The sequence below is a fragment of the Struthio camelus genome, chromosome 6 (assembly GCF_040807025.1).
Source record: "Struthio camelus isolate bStrCam1 chromosome 6, bStrCam1.hap1, whole genome shotgun sequence".
NCBI lineage: Eukaryota > Metazoa > Chordata > Aves > Struthioniformes > Struthionidae > Struthio > Struthio camelus.
The window spans coordinates 41,397,025-41,409,719 of NC_090947.1; the positions used below are offsets into that span (position 1 = coordinate 41,397,025).

At 37.3% G+C, this 12,695-nt stretch overlaps 1 protein-coding gene and 1 long non-coding RNA gene across 10 annotated transcripts in view; one reads left to right on the forward strand and one right to left on the reverse strand.

The window, feature by feature from the left end:
* ARHGAP15 (Rho GTPase activating protein 15) overlaps nt 1-12,695 on the forward strand; it is a 351,974-nt gene that overhangs the window by 110,146 nt on the left and 229,133 nt on the right. The window lies entirely within an intron of this gene.
* LOC104145702 (uncharacterized) overlaps nt 1-12,695 on the reverse strand; it is a 67,071-nt gene that overhangs the window by 43,680 nt on the left and 10,696 nt on the right. Inside the window, exon 1 of one of the 3 annotated variants that reach the window (XR_694413.2) lies at nt 9,910-9,977. The exons of the other annotated variants lie outside the window; for them this stretch is intronic. This is a non-coding gene — a long non-coding RNA (uncharacterized lncRNA). Of the gene's footprint in view, nt 1-9,909; nt 9,978-12,695 lie in introns of those variants that run through there. 3 annotated transcript variants of the gene reach the window in all.

The window sequence follows — 12,695 nt, forward strand, 5'->3', positions numbered from 1 at the left end:
GAAGAGTGCAGTCTGCAGAATAAGAGGCACGTGCAAAGGGAAAGGTACGCTCAGAGTTGGAAAGGGCATCTGTTAGACCGCATACATAAAGCTGGCTCAGACATTTGTGAACTGAGAGAGAGCATGGAGGTAACCAGCCCTGTGGGTAGTTAGTGAGGAGAACTAAGGTGGAGCACACACCAGATGCACATAGTTGGACATTTCACCGCAAAGCTCAGAAAAGTAGAGGAATACTCTTACTAGAAAATATATTGCAGTCATTAGTCACAGATATTAGGAGCTGGACATTTATACCTGGTGTTCATTAATAGTTGATGGATATATATAATACATTGCTGGATAATTATATTTAAAATGCATTAAAATGTTCTCTCTTTCTGAAAGACAGTCGTGGCATAAAAATATTGTTTTTCCTATTAGCAAATATGCTCTTTAAAATTAATATTTGATCCCATTTTTTGTACAGGGGTTTTACAATACTGACCATCCTGCTGTATTCCAGACTGTCTATTAGCTAAGGAGTATGCCAGCTTCTAATTAAAAGATGAGAGAACATGAAAGTGGGGATTATTATAAAAAGACATGACATTCATACTGCTATAAATACTATTGTGAAGAATCAGACATGTGTAAGATAGGTAGTATGTGAGGGTTTTGCCGTTGCTTACAGAAGAAGCTTATAACATGCCCACTATTAAAAAAGACCTTCAGGAAAAACATATTTGTAGGAAACAGGTTACTGGAGAGATTGGACAGAGCTTTTCAGGTAGATACTGGTACTGTGTTTAAACATTCACATCACATATATCTTGAGTATTTGAATATTTTGGGTATCAAATGTAAAAGCAGGATAAAGATGTTGGCTGTAGTTTTTAATTTAAACCACTTCCTAGTGTTTTCTTGTGACACTGTACTGAGGTTTAGTTTTGAAAGATCTAAAGTTTATTTGGGAGAGCTTTTAGCTTAATTTTATGGATTGTATGGTATTCTTCACTGTGAAGTTTAAAAAGATACAAAAGAAAAAACCTTGTTCAAATGTAGAAGTTATTTTTGCAGTAACGTATGTCATGATTTTTAAACATTCAGGCCTTTAAACTTTTTTTTTTTATAGTGTATGTTCTTGCCAATCCCAGCACAGTTCTACAAAGTAAAATATTTGGCAGTGAATTCATATTAACAGATGGAACAAGAAATTAACACGTTTTTGCTTCGCTAATTCACAGTTCTTTTAATACGCTAATTCTAAATCACCTGTTCTGACTTTGACAGGCTACAGACACCTGTTTGGGGTAATATTCCACAGCTAATTATTACATGAGAAACTCAGTTTCCAACAAAAGGGTTTCTGTGTGAAATTGTCATAGTTAACAAATTAGTAATACCAACTTTATACAAAAATAGCTTGCAGTTTTAATTTACATGTACTTAACCTTGCCTAAAGAACTAGAAGAGATTACATGGGAGCAGTACTCCCGCCTGGCACACCATGGAGCTCGAGCCTGGGTCCGTTGCCCGCTCGAATTGTCAAGTTCCTGGTTTAAGTCTTGATCCTCCTGCCTGAGTCAGTGCTTCCTTTGCAAAATCAGACTACGAGTATGCAGAGTGATGTACACGGAAAACCGAGGGATCGGTACACGAAGTTTCTTCTGCTAAAAAGAAAGCTGAGCAGAGTCATTTCCAAATGATTGGGGGTTGCTGCAGTTTAGAGTCAGAGTAAGAAAAAAGTCTTGTTTTTAAATGGTAACCATGGTGCAACATAAAGAAGTTACAATGCTGTTAAACTCTGAGTTTTTACTGCTTACTTCTGCACATCAGATGTAGCAGTTTAGAACTCAAGTTCGTTGTAGACTGTAACGTTTAAATATTGCCCCAAAAGCTGGCAATGGAATAATTTAGTCCTATACAATTGAAAGTGTGAGCTTTTTTTTTTTTTTTTATATCCCTGTGCCTGTAAGAAAAAAATACATATTTTGTAGTTGCCTTTTTAGAAGTTTATTACACTTCTGTCATAATGAGTCATCATGTTCATATATGAAAAGGGAGAAAAGGAGGAGGGGGAAGCGTTTCACCACTCTTCTCATTTGGTCTTTTCCTCTTCACACAGAAGAGATGACAAAGTCCTTGTCTGCTGTCACAACTGTGCACCTACGCGGAAGCCAAGCCAGGGTCTCGTAGAGGCCAAGAGCCTATAGCCATAACTTTATTACAGTGCTGAAAGAATTGAGTTTGGTGCGGGTATTAGAGGATGAAAAAGGTTGCTCAGTGGAACAGGATGAGAAAGAATATGTGAGAGGTGAGTGATAAGGTAGAGAAAGGACAGGATAGACAGAGCACAAGAGGATGTTATTGCAAACTGCAGTGGCTCACAAAACATCTCTGGTACTACCATGACTTCTGCTTCTTATGCTCTGGCTTTTTCGTCTTAAGTTTCAAAACTTAAGACAAATCTGAAGTCTTTTGCTCATCTTGCTTTGATCCTTCCGCAACTCATCTCCAATTGCTTTATCAGAAGCTCACTGATGGTGATGATGTTTTATTGCTTAATTATAGGATATAAATGACTTACTGATTTTCTTTTCTTTGTTTTCTCTACTTTTAATTCATTTTTCTTTTCTTTGATCTTTTCCCCACCTTTATGCCTCCTTCCCTTTTTGAATTTTTTAACTATCTTGGCAGATAATCTGTTGTAAACTGTGGTGCAAATCACACAGTCTTAAAAAATAGCATAATTGTGATAAGGCTAATGAAAATAAGACCTCTCATGAGAAAATTTAACAATGATCAGTCTGCCATTTTAGGTTTCCTTTGATTAGACAAGCTTGCTTCAGAGATGTGTGGTGACAAGAGTTTCTGGTGAACAAGGCAATCTCAAAATCTATGTGCTTGGCAATGCCACTTTTGAACATCTGGAGACTCTGGAGTAGCGGTGTGTTTTATTGCCAACTCAAGCTGACTAGAGTCTTCTTTTAGTTTTCCTGTTTCCTCAGGAGAATATGTAGAATGCCAGAATTTCACTGCTATCACGATTTTTTTTGTTTGTGCCCCATACCTGCTTCTACCAGGAATACAGAATACAGAAATATCCAATGGTTGATAAGTCAGAGAAGGCTGAACAATCCTGGATAAACATTGTACAGAATTACCACTTTTTCTAATAAAATTATGGAAGTATTTATGATAAAGAGAATGTAAGACATCCATGATGGCTCCATCTGCTGAGTCAAGTTAAATACATTTACTTTTACTACAGTTCTGATTCTGCAAAAAGTTGATTAAAATTATGCTGCCTGCTACCTGGTACCTGATGGGAGCACAGATTATAAGATCATGTAACTCCTCCGGTTAGAGAGAGTAATTTTATATTTAAACAGTGTTACCGGCATATCCCTCCGTTTGCCTTATACTGTGTAAAAGTGCCTTTAGTGACCGCTATAATTAAGTGCAACAACTCTTTTAAGTAGATAGACTCTAACGGCTCTGACTCAGTCCTGCACCCTATTTGCATGGATTAAAAAAAAAAGTTTTAATGTTAAATTGTCTGTCTGTATTAATCTTCTGCAGCTTGTCAGATAGAGCAGGCAGAATATCTGTTGTGCTATTTCCTTTCTGTTTTCTGTAGGACAAAAATTATTCTAATCGTTGTATCCCTCTCTGAAGTAATACTGCACTAATTTTTAAATGAAGAATAAGATAGTCCTTCATAGCACCAGTAACAGGATCTGTAGAAGATAGATAGAGTTAGGACTTGTGCCCGCACCTGGGGAGCTTTCTGTTCGTTACTGTATCTGCATGAATATTATTTTACTGCTGATGTCTGTGTCCTTAAATGACTCTCAGTGTTTGACAGTAGTTTTCAGTTGTAGTTTCCGCATACTGCTTTGTAAGACTTTGTTATTGCTTTAATCAGTTTCATTACACCTCGGTGTCTAGATCCTCTCCTTGTCAAAATGTCATAATAAGGCATTAACCACAGAAAGATGATATGCATCTTAAAGTAGTAGGATCTGGCATTGATGCTTAGGGATTTCTGCACTTGCACTGGTGTACTCACATGTTTTTTCCTTTCGGTTATTTATGCTGGACCTAAACAGAACTCCATCTAGTTAAAGCCACATGAGAGAATTTTTCTCCTCACTTAACAGTGAGGCACAACCAGCACATTTTGTCCATTCTTGCCTGTCTCACCGTGCGAACTGACAGGACACGAACTAGGGAAAAATAAGTCCCAATGAACAGCAGCACATAAATGATGTCTCTACCCACTGTGGCTGGGAAAGAGCTACCAAGTTGATTGTTATACACGGTGATTGATTTCCTTTCCTTCAACAGTTACATGATTGATAAAGGAAATATTCAAGTCTGGAAGAACCTATTTTGTCCCTATATTATGCTGGAAGATTGTCAGCAGATGTCTTATTAGTTGGAAACCACCAATTGTAGGTGGATTTATTTGTGTGCCATCTGAACCATTTGACTGGCCAGATGCATGTTGTTTAATAGCCTTTTATATATGATTTTCAGAAGATAGTTCAGTAAGATTTTCTTTTATTGTGTGAAATAACCCATTTTGTGGATAGTATTTCCTCCTCTTAGAATGTGTGTTGAAGAGACTACCCAGGTGTAGTGTAGAAAAGAGAATATGTAAAACGTTAACTCATACCTTGAGAGGTACAACAGAAACTTGTGATGATGTATGTATTTTTGGAATATCACAAATTCTTCTACTCTTTGAATGTCTTTTAGTTGGAAGTGATCTTTTGTTTAGGCACTTAAAAGATTCTTTGCTGCTTTACTGTTTAGTAGTTTCAGTCATTCCTTTTTACTGTCAACATTTATCGTACACTAATAGGATTTAAATTATTTGCAGACATTTAAGTCCTCTACCTTAATGCAAAGGTAATTTCAGCTTTCTGTTGTTCTTATACTAAGCATATCTGAAAAGATAAATGCAATATTATTTCTTATACTGCCTCATATCATACAATCCCTGCCAGTCACTTTATGATTTGAGGAATGTGAAATGCAACTACACATTGATTAATTACTAAGAACAATATTTACTTTAGCAATTTTTATTTTGATTATCCTTTAGCACTTTAATGATATACGTAAGTACCTCAGGTCATCTGGTTACGTATGTGTTTAAAATATAATTTTACTGTATTTACTGTAGAACATTAATGGTGACGCATTCAGAAATACTGATTTCAGTGACAATTCCTATCATGATGAATTCGATGCTGGGAATGATTTCTTATATAACAGACATAGTGAATGGGAAGGAAGAAAGCCTGGAAGTGGTCAAATTAGGCTCGTGTTAAAGCTTCATAAAATTTAGTTTTGCTGATCTGTTAACATCAAATATCATGGTATGACTGCTTTTATGCGCAAAGGTATTAATCAGAGTCCATGGAAAAAACTGGCCAAATAAAGATCAAGTTCATCTAGATTTTTCAGAAAAGCTGCTATAGAATTAGATATAAATTATAAAAAAAGACCTTCAAGAGAGACAGGATTATCAAACAGAAGGTACTTTGCTCCTCCAGTCATCAGAAAAAACTGTCGTCTACCAACTACAAAGATCCCATTTGAATCTAGATGCAGTAATGTGTGGGACGTACATTCAGCATCTCCAGCCACCAGATGGTAGACTCTGCTTACTGGTTAAGTCTGCTCTAGTGTCTGGTCACCAGTTGGCAGGAACAGCAGTAGAGAAATTGCATCACCTTAGAATCACAAAGCACAGTATCTATCCCGTATTTTGATACAAGTACACCCCTCCTCTCAAATTTCTATTAAACCACACAAAAAAAAAATCCAAATCTCTGTCAATATTACGCAGCATCTATAAATATTCTCAGATGTAGACTGAGAAGGAAAGTATATTTTTATTAGGCTGTTTATTATGTGAGTGGAATTAGCAAGAGACAGTTGGTGTAGAAAATTAATGAACTAGAGTTTCATGGCTGGAATTTACTCCAACACGCCTTATGTTACCAGTAAAATTTGTTTGGGGAACCTCAACATACTCTTTAGGAGACATTTGTCCATTTTGCCAAATGATCACACAACTGAGTACATTCTAATGGCATGCTCTGTTATATTTTTAATTTTCCTTTCATTGTGTAGAAACAAAATATACTGATAGAACACAAATGTTTGCATTTAGAGAGGACTTTTTTGTCAAAGCCTATGAATCATTTGCATGTGTGGGAGATACATGTGTATGGTTTAGAGTCATACCAAATATTTTAAAAGAGCCAACAGGACTAATTGGACAAAATCTCAATGATTTGGTGCCTAGTAAGGTATGAACTGTAAAAGACAACTGAAAGCATTGGGGTTTGCAAAGGGAATGAAAAGCATCTGTCAGAAATGCTTTCCACAGATTATACTCAGTCCAGCTATTAATTAAGTGATTTTGCATTACTACTTTCAACTGAGCAGATCCTTTGTTACTGTGAGCAAACCAGAGGTATCTAGCTGACCTTCCATGGAATGGCTGTTTACCATTTTCTAACAGTGAAAGAAAAACAGAGGGTTTGTCCCCTGTACAGGGATATACCTACTCTTTCTCAGAAGCAAAGTTTAAATGTCGCTGCTGCTGTAGACTTTTCTTTACGTTCTCTAAAGTAGCAAACTTTGACATTTGACATTCAGACTTACACCATCACCTCTGATGCCATGAGAACTAGCTTTCCCTCCACGCTACCTGAGAGGAGTCTAGCTGTGAATCACGATAGTACCGCTTGAACTTGCCAGTGGGTTTTAGGCAGAGTGTCTGACACACCAATTGTCAAGAGCCTGATCCAAATCTCATTTAAATGAATGGGACTTTTCTATTGGTTTTGGTAGATTTCAGTTCTGGCCTCATTTTCTGCAGGGCCGCTAGCCTGAGTGCCTTCCTAGCTCATAATACATTCAGGGAAACTGTCCTCTGGGATCCTGGTGGACTGCATAGGTGGAAGATGGAGAATGAAGTAATGATAGAAAACCAGAAACGATCCTTGATGCTCTTTATATTTTCATAACAATGGATGAAACACCTCGAGTTTCCCACTCTTATCTGCATCTACTTGTAAACGAGGATTTGTCAGAGCGTTATTTTCCATTTACCCATTGACATTACTTTGTGTGGTTATGAAGTAATATGCTCCTCTCTGCCCTCATTTCTGCCTTGCTTGGAGACAGATGATGTGATGTACTGTAATTTTCAGAGTGAACTACGTAACAAAGGCATTCCAGTTTTCTATGAGAGAGAACATTAATACTCCTCAATTGCTATAATGGCCTGAGAATATTTGCAATTAGCAGGTTTAGCGGAATGTAAGCATCCTTATATATCTTTGCCGGTGCAATTCAGCTCTGATCTTTCAGCATCCCGTTGTACCTCATGCAGTCCTACTTTGTCTTCTAGTTCATTGAACAAATGAATTCTGTCCTAGGGCCAAAAACTGAAAGTACCAACTGCAGATCTCTAGAATAGGCCCCTGACTCAGAGGAATAAAATACCAAGATTCACCTAATCTCTTTGACATGAAAAATTCAGCTGGACATCTCATAAGAAAAAGCCTGTTGTGACCTCTAGTACTTGCTTCTCAAGTCAGACTACTGCATAACAGTCCATCTTGTAATAAGTTGCTTTTTCTGCTTCCTATTCTGGCCATTCCAGGAAGCATTATTGAGAGCTGCACAAAATCAAATAACAGATTTGTTCAAAGCTTATTGAAAATTCTCAGACCTATTAAAAATTCTATTCTGGATTTAGTTAAGCTTTTTGTTGAATCCGTATTTTTCAGCTTTAAATCTATGAATCAAAATATCAGAAGCTAGATTTATAATCAAAATTTGTGGTATGGAGTGTGCTGAGGGATGCCTTATCTCCCCAATGTTATGAATCATGCAGCTAAGCAGATCTGTAGGGAAAGGAAACTGAGTGAGTTACATGGTCACTGCAGGTTACTTTCTTCCAGCGCTCATCAGGGCACTATGTAACGATGTTAAACTAGCTTTAATGGCTTCAGCTCAGGTGTTGGAAGCAGCAACCATTCCATGCTCTTCTGGCTGGATTTCATCAAGTATCCAAGCTTGCTCAGATATTTCTCTAAATATGTGCATATCCATATATAACCAGAGTCACAACGGTGGATGGTGTGCTTGGGCACAGTAACAGTATCAATCATCCTCTTCCAGTGACTGTGGAAAACCCAAAATTTCAGCGTAAGACACAGGTCTTACAGGTTCCTACAGTGTCCTCTTTCCATGCACCTTTCATGCACCTTTCTAATGCCAAGCTCTACTGCCTGATTCCTATCAGTAAACTTTTAATGTTTATGAAAGCATTCAAGGACATAAGGTTAAACGTTTCTGCACAAGTTCCTTTACACAGAGCAGTGTACAGAATTAGATGACTACTTTCCAGGTATTTAGTTGTTTGTTTTTTTTAGAATACTTGCATACATTACAGTACCCTGGAAGACTTAAAAGAGTTTTTCTTGGCTACATGATCTAGCTGTAGTAAATGATGCGTTTAAGTACATTGCATGTTAGATGAAACATATGTTTTTCAAAACCACAACAGCACCAGAAAAAAAGAGGATGATTGAGATGTCATATCAAACTCATAAAAGACAACAAATGAGCATAAATAAAAATTGGTTAATCTGGGGTATTTTTCTTCCATTTTCTTTTGCAATTCCAGCAACGTATGCGTAAGATAGATTTGTAAATGAACATGACTGTTTCAATTCTCCTTTTAAAGTGTGTACCAGTGCATTGTATAAACATGAGTTTTTCAAGCCATTTAGTGCTCCACCAAAGTAGCAGGGCATTAGGTTTTCATTCATTCATCTGAAAACAATTAGGAGAAAATGCCACTTATCTTAAATAGTATTTGTCAGATTTTCTTCATCAAACTTGGTAAATACATATTTTCTGACATTTTGATGTATTATCATCAATCTAGGGTAAACCTAAGTGACTGGGCTTTGGCCCGTGAATAGCTTTTGTTCCTGTATGACACTAAAATGTTGTGTATTTTTTTAAGATGATAATGAATATTCAAAATGAGAGTTATTCTCCATTGTACCCACAGTAGGTCAAGTGTCATAAGATCAAGAGAATACTTAGTATGCAATCTAGAGGTTTTATAAGTGTTTCTGAATTGAATTTTTTGTATGATAGAAGCTCTGGAACTTCTGTAGATGAAAAATGTAAATTAACTAATGTCAATTTTCATTTGAATGGACAACTAGTTAAAAGGGAGATATTTTACTTGTGTTTAAGGATTCTTTACATTCATAGGTAGTTATAGGCATTAATCCTTTCTTCCTGAAAATTTCTTTTGAGCCTACCACCTACAGCATTACGTTTGCTCAATTTCAAATCTTTCTGTGCCTCACAGTCCCGTCATCAATAAAACATTACCTTCTACCATCTAGAAATATGTATCCTGTCACTAAGTGTTGATACTAAATGGGACATGATTAGGACTGTTATTTATAAGTTTTTCTCTTCCAAAATCTGGTATAATTTGGTAGCATCTTCTCTATAGTGGCTTTGCTTTTATTTTTACAAGGTAGAGGAAAACAGATATGCAAAAGATGAGTTTATAGTAATGCTCTTGCCCTGATTTCTGTAACACCTGGTTTCTGTAACACTTTATCTAACAATTATCAGGCATTTTGCATAGTCATACATCTCTGATTCAAATGCATGCCTGTGATTTGCTTAGGCTAACCCTTGGAAATGTAGATCTGAGTTATGATTTGCATTTTCAGCTAGTTTTAGTCTTGAAATAAATACTATCATATCCTAAGTAAAAAACGTAATTTGAAACTAAACAGGAGGATAGATATAAATTAACTGGTTCAGTCTCTTTCTCTGTAGAAAACAGAAAGAAAGACTTACCTAAGTAACTCGAAGGGTGGTGGAATAGAAGAAACAAGAGGATTGTAGTAATAGCTGGCTACTCCCCCCCCCCCCCCCCAATATCCCTTCGCCTTGCACTAACGGAGTTAGTCATACATGGTCTATTTTAATTCTCCTCCTCCCTTAGTTGCCTGCTGGTGATATGTGAGGTGTGGATCTTCCATTTGCAGTTTGAAAAGTCTTTCTGGGAATTAGAGTGAAGCAGAGCAGTGGTGGTCAACTTTTCTGACGATGTGAAGCAGCTAGCATCTTGCAGTTCAGCGTGGGCTGTGCTTACCCTAAGCAAGTAATTCTGGCAGTTCTGGAGAACGCTAGATTAGACTACGTGTATGCAGAAGGATTATACTATGCATGCGCAATAGGCCTGGTGCTCCTGGAAAATGCAGAGTTTGTTGTATGCTCAGAGTACCATAGTTCTACACAGCTGCACTAGGCTCGAAGATTTTTGTTTGTGGTGCTGGGATTCTCACACAAGTGTCACCCTGCACGTGTGTCCCTCTCCTCTCATGAAAGAGCATTGTGTGTCAATGGTATCAGGTGAACAAGGGCCTCCCTGCTAGGGGGTAACTGCCACTGCCTGTTCTTTTGGACTCCCAAATTGCCTGCAGGAGAAGAATTTATAGGAGTCACCTAACTGACCAGAAATTCTTGCTGATGGCATGTGAGCTGTGGGATAAAGGTGGAAATAGAGCATCCATTAGTTTTTTTCCCCTCTATAAGCTCTCTCCAGCCAGCTGAACCCTGTGCTTGAGGATATTTTGACCAGCTCCTGCTCTTTGGATGTGATGCTACAATGCTTTCCCCACATTAGCCCTCTTCATACATGGTGGTTCTTGCCCAGCGCTTGTAAGCAACACGTTTATAAAAATAAGCAGAAGGCACACAGATATAAGTGCAAAGTGTTGTCATAGTGAAGATAATTACCCAGGATAATAGGTTTAGTGGGCTGTTCATATGATTTAACTCATACAGTGGGTATCTCATTGCCGATCTTTCTAAAGTTGGAGCCTCCCAAGTTATGTTATGGATTGTTTTAGTGCAAGTGATGAGAAAAGAAGGCATCTTTGCATGTTCCCCCCTAAGCATACATGGCTCTACTGAGAGAAGATAAGTATGGATGAGCCTCAAAATGAAGAGAAGTAAAGTTCCAAAGGCCTGATCCCACTTTCTTGACTCATTTGAAACCGGAACTCAACACCATTTTTTGTTTTAAAAAAACTATAATAATAGTGAGCACTCCAGATTTTCTAAAAAAAATAAAAAGGTTAATGTAGTATCTGGAATCTGACCTCAGGTCTAAATTGTGATTCTAATGTTAATCATTATGAGACATATCTTTGCACCTCATAAATCCAGTCAGCCTATTTCTACTGTCCCGTGCAATATTTAAATAAAAGCAGTTTCACAAAGACATGCATCACTATAGATTCCCTTTTTGCACTTTTTCAAATTAGGTTGCTGCTTTATACAAACCACCTTTCATGAGCTGTCTGCCAGAAAGCTCTAAAAATAATAGCACAGACGCTTGCAACAACAAATTGGCTACCTCGCTTTCAGTGAATCGAATGTTCAAATGAAAAGGTTTTTGCTTCCAAGTATTTGAGGCATACCTTGAATATGTTACCAGGCTCAGATACACTGGTTATAAAAATAAAATAAAAAGGAAGATAAAGAAGTTGTTTATGTTCATTTGTGATTTCTTTTTTTTTTCTTTTCAATAAGATGTATTGAAATGAAGGGCAAAAAGGAATAGTTTGACATGGTTTGTAATTTCCCATCTATATGGCTTAAAAAATGTCTATGGTTGTTTTTATCCTGAGATTTTACTTTCTACATCATCTGTATGTATGCATGTCAATGTATGCATCTAAGAATATAGGTTGTCTCTCTCAGATTTGAAGGGTTCAGGTTCATTCCTCTTCCAAAAGTGGGCAGAAGTGGTGCAGAAAGAGCAGAGCTTATCTTTGCATATCTACACAAGAACTGAATTCATACCTGGGTCCTTCATGTCAGCTGTATTTCATCTAATGGGATCAGAGTAGTACCAAGTTTCTCTGATTTGCAGATAGTACTGGCGATTTTCTTTGCTAGGTGACTGAGGAGGAGTGAATCCTCTATTGTTGTATTTTCTAAGGTTGGAAAGAAGGAGAGGGTGGTAGAGAGGAGGATTATTTGCCTTTGCCATAGGGGACAAGCAACCCAGTTGAGTAGATAAGGAGGTCGTGTTTAAATTTTTTTGACTGAACAGGCAGTGCAGACCTCCAGTGAAGAAGGTAACTCGATTAGAAAGTCTATCCTTCATAACCTAGAGTTAGAATGAATTTAGGATAAATTCAAATATTTGTGGGCTCCTAAGACTAAACTGTGTAATCTCTGCTTATGTGACTCTTATGCATACCACGCGGGTGAACGTGTAGTCCCACCAAGGTCTATGAAAATATTTGTGAATATTCTAGCAAGTGCAAGTGTTGCACAATCCTGCCTGTAAAGCGTATGAAGATGAACACTTTGATAATACTATTTCGTTTCCATATAAGCTGTCCAAAACTATGAAAACATCTAAGTACATATGGCTTTTTTACTCATGGCTACTTCATTCAGATATCAAATGCCTTCAAGTGGGTTATGATGACATGCTTATGTATTCATGAGATCATTTTTCATAATCTGTTCACGTATGGTGCTTACAGGCTCTGCAGCCTGCTTTCCTCTGGGAACTAGAAAAGAACAGCTGAGAACGGATCAAAACTATACAATCTTTTTTT